This window comes from Pelmatolapia mariae, linkage group LG7 (genome assembly GCF_036321145.2).
Source record: "Pelmatolapia mariae isolate MD_Pm_ZW linkage group LG7, Pm_UMD_F_2, whole genome shotgun sequence".
Lineage (NCBI taxonomy): Eukaryota > Metazoa > Chordata > Actinopteri > Cichliformes > Cichlidae > Pelmatolapia > Pelmatolapia mariae.
Genome location: NC_086233.1, coordinates 33,931,379 through 33,943,066, shown reverse-complemented (window position 1 = coordinate 33,943,066; position 11,688 = coordinate 33,931,379).

The window sequence follows — 11,688 nt, the reverse complement described above, 5'->3', positions numbered from 1 at the left end:
GTTCAGGCTTTAGAGTGTGTCCATTAATCGACCAAGTTCGTCTGAGTACATCCTAACTTAATTTGGATAAAAGCTAAGTATAAATATTTGAAAATAGATGTATAAAGAAAGAATGTACTGTAGAAAGTGCAATGAAATGCATGGTATTTGTCCTTTTTGTGTCATCATACACTCCAAAAAATAAAAAAATAAATAAAATAAAAAAAATAAAAAATCTGTTCCCTCTCTTAAGATGTTGGAACCTGTAAACCACAAAAATAAATTAAATATTTTACTTTGGACGGTTTTACCCAGGCAATTAAAATCTCAAAAGAAGGCGTCTCCTTCATGTATTTGATCTCTAACAGTTTGTATCTAGCTCTGCTGTATTAAGTCTAACCTGCACAGTTGAGGCACTTTACAGGGTCTTTTAGAAGTTTTCCAAATTATCTTGGAAATCTTTCCATTGGCCAATGGAAGGATTGATTTACTGTGTTCTTTTCCAATAATAGATCTATATGAATAAATGAGACTGCATTTAAACCTTACCCACCCAGAAAAAAGCAGTACTTAATGTTTTCTCAAGGCAAATCTGTTTTCTCAGATTGTTTATTTGCTGTTTTGCATTTAGTAGAAAATCTTTAACCCTAATCAAGGTCCTAACTCTTTAAAATGTTTTTACAGGACCTTTATGTAGTCCTTAAAAACCAAGTATATCCTTACACTGCTTCCCTAGAAATAAAGAATATAAGCCAGGTGCTGCTGATCAAATGCCTAAACTGATAATCAGCAAGTGTGACCGCCTCTAATAAAAGAACACTTTGGAAATTTGCCAGTCTGGAGTATTCAGGAGTGTGTTAACACAGTGCTATAATCATCACAGGGGTGGATGCCTCAGTAAATTCACATCCAGTGATCAAATATACAAAAAACAAAACAAAAAAACAAAACAAAAAAGCTGCACCTCAAACTCTGTAGGCCTCAGTTAGCATGTTAAATTTCATGGGAGTAGATTTAGAAAAAGACTGACCAAGTGTGACTATGAAAAGAACATGGTAGCATGCTTAGGTTTGCAAACTTGCATCTGATCAAACCACAAGACTGCAGTGGTCCAGTCAAAGTCCAGATCTACAATAGCTGTGCATGAACAAATGCGCACAAACCCCAAACAACAGAAGCAACATTGTAAAGAGGAGTGGGCCAAAATTCCTCCATCATGATGTGAGACACTGATAAAGTCACACAGAAAACGAGTCCTACAAGGTTAAATTTATTGAATTCCAAACCATATTGGCATAAACAGTATAAGCTTGATATCTGCACAGTTTTGTTAATTTATTTTTGGTGATTTCAGGGATGGTTTGATTGTTGGAGTTTTCTCTGTATTATTTGGGGGTCTTTACCTTTACTATAAAGCACCTTTGTAGGGACCGCTGTTGTGATTTACCCCTGTATAAATAAAATTGAATTAATATACCACCATCTGCATACAGAAACACCTTCACTGACAGCAGTAGCCTGATGTACAAAAGACCTAACCTAAACATATTTCCTTGTTTGGTCCTATGCGTTCATTTAAAGAAGGTTGTGGAAGAGTTTTTACCAAATCAACCCTGTCATGATATAAATGGTAAATAGGCTGGTACGTATATAGGACGTCTAGTATAAGTCTCATTCATCCAATCACACACACACGCAGCACTTTTCTAGCACTCTCACGAACCCTCATATGGATGCATCAGGGGAAACTAAGTTCTATCTTAGTTCTATCAACTAAGATCTATTCACAGCCCAACATAAACTGAAAAAGACAAGCTGCATCAGTGTGAATGTGTGCAAATGACTGATTGTGTGTGAATGAGTATGAGGTAGGTTAGAGATGGAAACAGCCTATTGTGGAAGTAGTTGCAGACATAAAGATGACTCATACCATCAGAGAGAGGACGAAAGAGGGAAAAGAAAAGGCCACAAATTTAATAGCATATATTAAAAATAGTAAATCTGTCTGGTAACAATTAGAGATGGACCGATCCGATATTAAGTATCGGTATCGGTCCGATACTGACCTAAATTACTGGATCGGATATCGGCGAGAAATTAAAAAATGTAATCCGATCCATTAAATATCAAAAAAGCACCTCACAAAACTTGCGACACGACGTAACTCGGCTTGTAACCGTAGCACGTCGAAGCAGTGTGCTCACGTGATAGAGCGGCTGTGTTTATTTGTAGCCTCGCTAGCAATCCAGCATTTCATCTCCGAGGAAGTTATCCCAGAGAGAAGTAAAGCAAGTGTGTAAGTTCATCTCTGAATGTTTGTAAAGCGTACCTACGTTAAGCTTAACAACCGATATATGGAGCCTCTTCTCTCTCCCTCTCTTGCTGCTACTTCAATCGTGAAACTGCTTAATGATCAGCTGATCGGCTTTTCTGTCGCGAGTCGTCTCTCTTCTTTGTTTTTGGCCCACTTTGCACCAGAAAGAGGAAACCAGCGGCTGAACAACAGCAGCACGTTTAACCTTGATAAGCTGTTGTTAGAATTTATTTAATATTACTTTCTACACCAGGATCCTTTTCTACGTAGCTGACGGCTGGTAACTGTGCAGGGGCGGATCTAGCAAAGTTTAGCCAGGGGGGCCGATAGGGCATTAACAGGGAAAAGGGGGCACAAAGACATACTTTTCTTTCTTATTCTCATTTAAAATGTCTAGCTTTTAATAAATAATTATCTGAATCTTACACCCAAAGTTTTAATCTGATGTAAAATGTATAGAAGTCCATTACTGTATATAGTAACTGTTAAGTCTAATATACCCTAGTAAGCTATAGTACTTTTTCCTTTGGGAAAGTACCATCTGTGCAGTCTGCAATTCTGTAGAAGAAAGATGTTGAATATATTTAATTATTCTTGAAAAATAATTTATTTCTGTGCATTTTTTTCACACTGCATCAAATTAAAGTTGATTACGTCGATTAAGCATCATGAGGTGGAGGGTGGGGGTGGTTCCCTTTTTTTTTTTTTTTTGCTGGGAGTTTGCAACCCTATTAGTTAGGTTGCTTAATATTTCTGCTAAGTACTCTTTAAAATACCAGAATAGGAAGGATGGAGTAGGTTTAAGTTTATTAGATTGATCAGTGTTGCTGAACTATGAAATATTTTGGGTGCAGTGTATTTTTTACATACAGGTATAACAGAATAGCTTTAGTGTTGTTGTTTATTTAAACTTGAGTATGAACTTATACAAAATGCAGCAAGATATTTAAAAAAAAACAGTTTTATTGATTAAAAAACACACTATATCGGATTAATATCGGTATCGGCAGATATCCAAATTTATGATATCGGTATCGGTATCGGACATAAAAAAGTGGTATCGTGCCATCTCTAGTAACAATGACATACAATAGCTCTAATGATGTAGAATTTGCCTAGATCTGCTCTCTTAAGTCTATATAACTAAACTACAGAGTATTTGCTTTCCTCCTAAGGGATTATCTGATTTTACAAGAATTTTAGAAGAACATCATTAGCATAAAATACCCACTGCCTAACCTTTTTCATGTTCACTACAAAAGCCTCTTGAATTTAAAGGTTTTAAACGATAAAAAGAAAAAAGCCAACAATTTGTCCATTTCTCACTTGCTGTTGGCTGTTGCAGTTTAATGGCTCTCAAGCTTTTTGTCTCAAAGATGTAGTTCTGGACCTGTCTGTCTGTCTATATACAGTCAGGTCCATAAATATTGGGACATCGACACAATTCTAACATTTTTGGCTCCATACACAACCACAATGGATTCCAAATGAAACGAACAAGACATGCTTTAACTGCAGAGTGTCAGCTTTTATTTGAGGGTATTTACATCCAAATCAGGTGAACGGTGTAGGAATTACAACAGTTTGCAAATGTGCCTCCCACTTCTTGAGGGACCAAAAGTAATGGGACAGAATAAGAACCATAAATCAAACATTCATTTTTTAATACTTGGTTGCAAATCCTTTACAGTCAATCACAGCCTGAAGTCTGGAACACATAGACATCACCAGACGCTGGGTTTCATCCCTGGTGATGCTCTGGCAGGCGTCTACTGCAACAGTCTTCAGTTCCTGCTTGTTCTTGGGGCATTTTCCCTTCAGTTTTGTCTTCAGCAAGTGAAATACATGCTCAATCGGATTCAGGTCAGGTGATTGACTTGGCCATTGCAAAACAGTCCACTTCTTTCCCTTCAAAAACTCTTTGGTTGCTTTTGCAGTATGCTTTGGGTTGTTGTCCACCTGCACTGTGAAGCGCCGTCCAATGAGTTTTGAAGCATTTGTCTGAATATGAGCAGATAATATTGCCCGAAACACTTCAGAATTCATTGTGCTGCTTTTGTCAGCAGTCACATCATCAATAAATACAAGAGAACCAGTTCCACTGGCAGCCATACATGCCCACGCCATGACACTTCCACCCCAATGCTTCACTGATGAGGTGGTATGCTTAGGATCATGAGCAGTTCCTTTCCTTCTCCATACTCTTCTCTTCCCATCACTCTGGTACAAGTTGATGTTGGTCTCATCTGTCCATAGGATGTTGTTCCAGAACTGCGACGGCTTTTTCAGATGTTGTTTGGCAAACTCTAATCTGGCCTGCCTGTTTTTGGGGCTCACCAAAGGTTTACATCTTGTGGTGAACCCTCTGTATTCACACTGGTGGAGTCTTCTCTTGATTGTTGACTCTGACGCACATACACCTACCTCCTAGAGAGTGTTCTTGATCTGGCCAACTGTTGTGAAGGGTGTTTTCTTCACCAGGGAAAGGATTCTTTGGTCATCCACCACAGTTGTGTTCCGTGGTCTTCCTAGTCTTTTGGTGTTGCTGAGTTCACCAGTGCGTTCCTTCTTTTTGGGAATGTTCTAAACAGTTGTTTTGGCCACGCCTGATGTTTTTGCAATCTCTCTGATGGGTTTGTTTTGTTTTTTCAGCCTAATGATGGCTTGCTTCACTGGTAGTGACAGCTCTTTGGATCTCATCCTGGCAGTTGACAGCAACAGGTTCAAAAAGCAAACAGCACACTTGAAATGAACTCTGGACCTTTTATTTGTTCATTGTAATTGGGGTAATGAGGGAATAACACACACCTGGCCATGGAACAGCTGAGAAGCCAATTGTCCCATTACTTTTGGTCCCTTAAGAAGTGGGAGGCACATATACAAACTGTCATAATTCCTATACTGTTCACCTGATTTGGATGTAAATACCCTCAAATAAAAGCTGGCAGTTAAAGCATGTCTTGTTCGTTTCATTTGGAATCCATTGTGGTTGTGTATAGAGCCAAAAATGTTAGAATTGTGTCGATGTCCCAATATTTATGGACCTGACTGTACATATACATATATATATATATATATATATATATATACACACACACACACACACACACACACACACACACACACACACACACACATATATATGTATATATATGTATATATGAATTATGATATCATAATTTTAGAATATGCAAGTATTGTATATGTTTTTTTACTGAACTGCAGTAAATAATATGGTTTTAAAAATTGCTGTTTGATTTCTCGTCTTGATAATCAGGTAGACAGCAGGTACTCTCGAAAACATATCAAACTGATCAGGAAAGTGCTGCTCATAGGGGACTGAGCTACTGGTCGGGTTTTTGCTCAAATATTTTAGGGTCTTGTAGGGTATTTCTTTTTTTGAATTAGCCATATATAAATAAATTAAAATTGAACTGAACTAAAAACTCTTTGGTTAACTTAAAAGTATTTTTTTAATTAGTTTTATTTTTTAATATTGTCCTCTATATGAATTAATCCAATATAACTTCTATCTATTGCCATTTTATTGACTTCTAAGGAACACCGTTACTGTAGCTTGTGTCAGACTTGTTGTGCCCACTAGGGCCAAGTGTTTTGTTATGGGTAATAGGGTGGGAATGGCTGGGATCACTATGCAGCTATGTCCAAATGCCACTACGTGTTTATGTCATTTCCTATAATGAACACAACAGGTAAATATACACTCACAGGGCACTTTGTTAGGTACACCCATCCAAGTGCTCCTAAACTCAAATAGCTATATATATACATATACATATATATACATGTATATATATGTATATATAGATTATGATATCATAATTTTAGAATATGCAAGTATTATATATGTTTTTTACTGAACTGCAGTAAATAATATGGTTTTAAAAATTGCTGTTTGATTTCTAATGTGGTCTTGTTTAGCAGCCATAATTATATTAAACAAACGTTTAAAACCATATTTTAAGTGCAAAATCTGAACATTTTTCATGACTTAACCCCCCATGTCTTATACACGTGTCAGCAGCAGCTCGACCTTCTCTTTGATATTCTGTTTGATATTAAAGGGCCATCCAGGAGGAAGCAATGATGGAGAGAAATGATGGCAGCAGATGACAGCGCCATTAATCAGAAGTCGAGACTGAAAGGTGCTGGCCTTGGCTCCGACATGAAACTCCAGAGCTCACACGCTGACTTGTTGCTTATGGTGTGGCTATGCGCAACACTACGCCCCTCTACTCTCCTCTGCAAATGTCAAACTCATATCGTTGCCAGCACCACCTGTTGACTTTATTGATAATGTTTATTTGTTTCAGTGAGTGTGCCTCTGGCTTTATTAGCTGCACAAGTGGATTTTGTTGGTGTTCACTTTCTCTTCCTGCTCTTCAGCTGCATCTTTTTGTTTCCCAGTCAGCCCACCTTTTTACCTGCTCCCTGCATGTTAATGAGAAGTGTTTGGCCTGCTCTTTACACAGAAAGTGTGTTTAATTTTTCAATTAAGATAACTGAACAAAACCTAGCAACCTGTGTGCTTTTATTTTGAGGTGGGAGACATTACTGGTTTACGTCAATGGCAGGTATAAGTGGGGACAGTTACAACAGTCAATACACTCAAAGCAAATTCTTAGTTAGACTCGTCTTGATAATCAGGTAGACAGCATGTACTCTCGAAAACATATCAAACTGATCGGGAAAGTGCTTCTCATAGGGGACTGAGCTACTGGTCGGGTTTTTGCTCAAATATTTTAGGGTCTTGTAGGGTATTTCTTTTTTTGAATTAGCCATATATAAATAAATTAAAATTGAACTGAACTAAAAACTCTTTGGTTAACTTAAAAGTATTTTTAAATTAGTTTTATTTTTTAATATTGTCCTCTATATGAATTACTCCAATATAACTTCTATCTATTGCCATTTTATTGACTTCTAAGGAACTCCGTTACTGTAGCTTGTGTCAGACTTGTTATGCCCACTAGGGCCAAGTGTTTTGTTATGGGTAATAGGGTGGGAATGACTGGGATCACTATGCAGCTATGTCCAAATGCCACTACGTGTTTATGTCATTTCCTATAATGAACACAACAGGTAAATATACACTCACAGGGCACTTTGTTAGGTACACCCATCCAAGTGCTCCTAAACTCAAATAGCTAACCAACCAATCGCATGGAAGTACCTCAGTGCATTGAGTAGTAGTACCACACATGTGGAAATGGTCAAGATGATCTGCTGAAGTTCAAACCAATACAGTGAATAGCAGTTGGTGAAAATGTCAAGTTTTCAGAGGTCAGGGGTGAATCGCTAAAATGCTTTAAGCTCATGGTAAGGCAAAAGTAACTCAAAAAAACACTCGTTACAATCAAGGTATGCATAAGAGCATCTCTGAATGTGCATCATGTTGAACTTTGAAGAAAATGAGCTCCAGCAGCAGAAGACCATACCGAGTCCCACTCCCTTCAGCTAACAACAGGAAACTGAGGCCACAGTTCACAAGATCTCACCAAACAATAGAAGATTGAAAGACTTTCACCTGGTTTCATGGTTCTTGATTTCTGCTGTGACATTCAGATCATAATCTCAGAATTTGGTGTAAACAACACAGAAGCAACCTGCCTCGTATCAATGGTTCAGGCTGGCGGTGGTGGCGTAATCCATGAAGGGTATTTTCTTAGTAGGGTATTTTCTTGTTGCTGACCGTTCACCCCTTATGATCACAGTGCACCCATCTACTAATGACAGTTCCCAGCAGGATAATATACCATCTCACATACTGGGTTCTTGACCAGGACAGTGAGTTCACTGTGCTCAAATGACCTCTACAGTCACAGATCTCAGTCCTACAGAGCAATCCTGTGGATGTGCAGCCAACTAATCTGCAGCAACTGTGTGATGCTATCAAATCAATATGGACCAAAATGCCTGAGGAGTGCTACCAGCACCTGTTGGGAGTACATTATAACACAAAGAGAAGCTAATGATGAACAAAATTAAACAAAATGACTTGTTGCATCTGTTGGGTTACATGACAAAATTGACCCTTTTAGACTTTAATGGTTTTTTTTCCAAAAACACAGGTTTATAATTCACATGCACTGCAGATGTGATAAAATCTGTTGTGAAAGAACAACAAAGCAGAAAAAAGGAGCACAAATCACACATATTTCCTTTTTTCACTCTCACTAAATTATAGAGACTGAATAGAATCTGCACACTGACTATTCTACACGTAAAGAAGAGTTAATAACTGCTATTCAGTAAATACGACCAAAGATAATAATGCTGTAATATGACTGGAGGCCTACAGCTAAATAATACTACATATTGCAAAAGAGTACATGCTTTTGAAATACTGTGAAATGTGGTCTATTTTGCAGCTTGTCCTTAGGGCTGGGGTTGACTGCAGCATCTAAATTTTCTTCTGTTTAAACTATTTCAAATTATCTTAAACATTTTCTTCATACATTTGCTCTGTGGCTGTTTCATGACGTTTTAGCTTGGTCCTTTAGTTTTGATAAAAGGAAAGTTGTAGAGTGTCTGTAACTTTAAAGCAAGGGTTTTAAAGTGGTAACTGACAAAAATGGCTAAAGACTATTTCCAGTTTAATGTGAAAGAACCTCTCTGGGCTGCCTGAAGCCTTGGCCTGAACTCAGTCTGAAACTTGGATGAATGGAACACTGACTCTGTGAAACAGGCCACATCACTCAACATGAGGGCCGGGCCTCACTCGTGCTCGTGTTGCTTTGAGACAGCTTAGCAGGCCGCTTCTGCTTCGTTCTGCGTGCTCGAAATAAATGCTCATGATTTTCGAAATGCTCAACGCAACAATTCCCTTGCTTTGGGTTATTTGCTTTTCTACATTTTTTGTGTGTCCAGTAGATGTTGAGAAACTTATTAAGTCTCCATTGTTGAGTACACAATCTGTCTGCAGCTCTGAGAGTTCAAGGACAGAGAAGCAGAAGAAAAAAATCAATCTAAATTAGCCTTAAAATTATGTTTTTGTGGCGTCATAAAATTGTCTTTCACATTAACTCAGTTTAGCACCCTTCCCTTGACCCCCAAGTTAAGAGCAATATTTGTATTTCCGATAATATGCACACTGACCTGGGTTCTTTTAAGCTGTTTATCAACTCTTTTCATTTCACAATCCTCCGATTTACTACTGTTACTGTTTTTGTAACAGTAGTATTACTGTTTTTGATGGTCTTCCTTTCCAAAGCAAAGATATAAAAACAGCAAGAAAATGCAGTTATCTGTAATACACAAGCCTCTCTCAAGTTCAACAATACATTCATTTGAATATTAATTAGAAAAATCATAAAGAGGTCACAAAGCCAGCAGCACTTGCAGCAAGTAAAACAACTTTATTGTTGGACCAAAGCATTTATTGGCTTTGCTGAAGTCACACTGGAAGCAGGTGAACCCCTTCTTCAGTTAGAAAAACCACGGCTTTTATTTTGCTATTGGAACATCCTCTATTAAATTGTATTTGTAAACTGCTCACCTTTTTAGTGTTGTGTGAAAGCATGAGTATCCTGTTCAAGCAAGTGCTGCACAAATAGCAGAGCCCATCCTCAGCAAGCCGCAAATCCAATTCTGTCTCCAGCTGAGACTCATGAGAGCCTCGATAGCTCTGTTTAAGCTACTGATAATATAAATCTGGTAAATGATGTTACATCATAGTTTTGTTTTTCTTTTTTCTTGTAGGGGCAAAAATGTCCGTTAAATAAAGTGACCAGTTTTTTATACTAAAAAATGCCATGCACTCATACTTCCCAGGGTTATTGAGATATTTCCTGCTATTTCATTTATCATTGTAACGTCTGCATATTTCAATGATGAACTGTAATCAGAACACATCCCCTTGAGCATTGTGAAATTGTAATGGTAATACAAATTCCTAGAAGATGGCAGATATTCAGCTATAACATGCCTGCTTCTAAGAAAGATTATGATTGAAAGTCCTCATGTCACCAGCTTGTGTGTCTGCCATCAGATCTCAAAAGACGATTATAAGGTACTGACTTGGTTTTGTTTGGCATATTTAACTTTTTTGTTATCTGAAAAAAAAAACCCCTCTTAAATGTATTTTCCTGGAAACAGGAAACATACAGGTAATCTCTCCTGGCAGCTGGCAATTCTGCGCCAGGGACCACATAAAGCTCTGCCATTGTGCACCCTCTATTAAAGCCAGAAAGCAATCTACCACAGTTTGGCTTTTGTTGCTGCTCCTTACCAAAAGGGATTATGGCTTTCCTTTTAAAAATAAAAGGTTTGTATTCAACAGATAATGTCAGAAGATATGAGATGGCTGGTCAATGTCAGTTTAATGGTCAAAAGTCTTTCTGTTTCTCTCGGTTTAGTCCCTCAGATCCTACAGAGAAGTCACTGTTATACATACAAACACGATGGGGAGAATTTTTATGCACGTTCTGATATACAGTACACTTTATTGTCTTAAATATGCAGACACCTTAAAATGACACCTTTGCACTGTTATTTTTTTTACTGCACTGAGTCTCTCCAAGGATTCAGAATAAGACTTAGAAGTTTTTTTGTTTTGTTTTTTTTGCATTCTCAAGATGTTTCCAACTACTCATTAGCACCGAAATATGTGAATTAGTTTACAAATACAGACTAGGTAAGGCAGATGAAAAATATTAACTTCTACTGTACTAATATGTACAGTAGAAGTCTTGAGCCACCCTTCATTTTGCTATATTTATTTAAATAGGTGAAGTGATTTATTGAAACATGTTACAACCAAATATATATTGCACAGTTCCAATTGACTTGGAATGCAATATTTGATATTACTGCCATTAATCTTCAACACAGCCTGAATTCTCATGAGCAAGGTTTCTTGCCATTTCTTTAGGTAGTCTTCGAGAATAGTTCTCCAGGCTTTTTGAAGGACATTCAAAGCTCTTCTTTGGATGTTGGCTTCCTTTTTCTCAGCTCTCTGTCAAAATGATCACACATTGCTTCAATAAGATTGAGGTCTGTGTTTCAGGGAGGCCAGTCCATACCTGATAATGTTCTATTTTGTGTTTTTTCTATCCAGATATGCATTTGAAGTGTGTTTAAGGTCACTGTCATGCTAAAAGAAAAAAAAAAACTGTTGCCAATCAGATGCTTTTCAGATGGTATTGCACGGTGGATCAAAATCTGATGGTACTTTTCTGCATTCGTAATTCAGTCAGTTCAGTTTTGAAAAGATAAAAAATACAGGCTAACAACACAGACCCAAACCATAACAGAGCTTCCACCAAGTTTTACAGATGGCTGTACTGTTTACCTATTTCCTGAAATCCTATGTATATATTGATGATCATTTGAGCAACAATTTTTACATTTTGATTCATTACTCCATCATATCT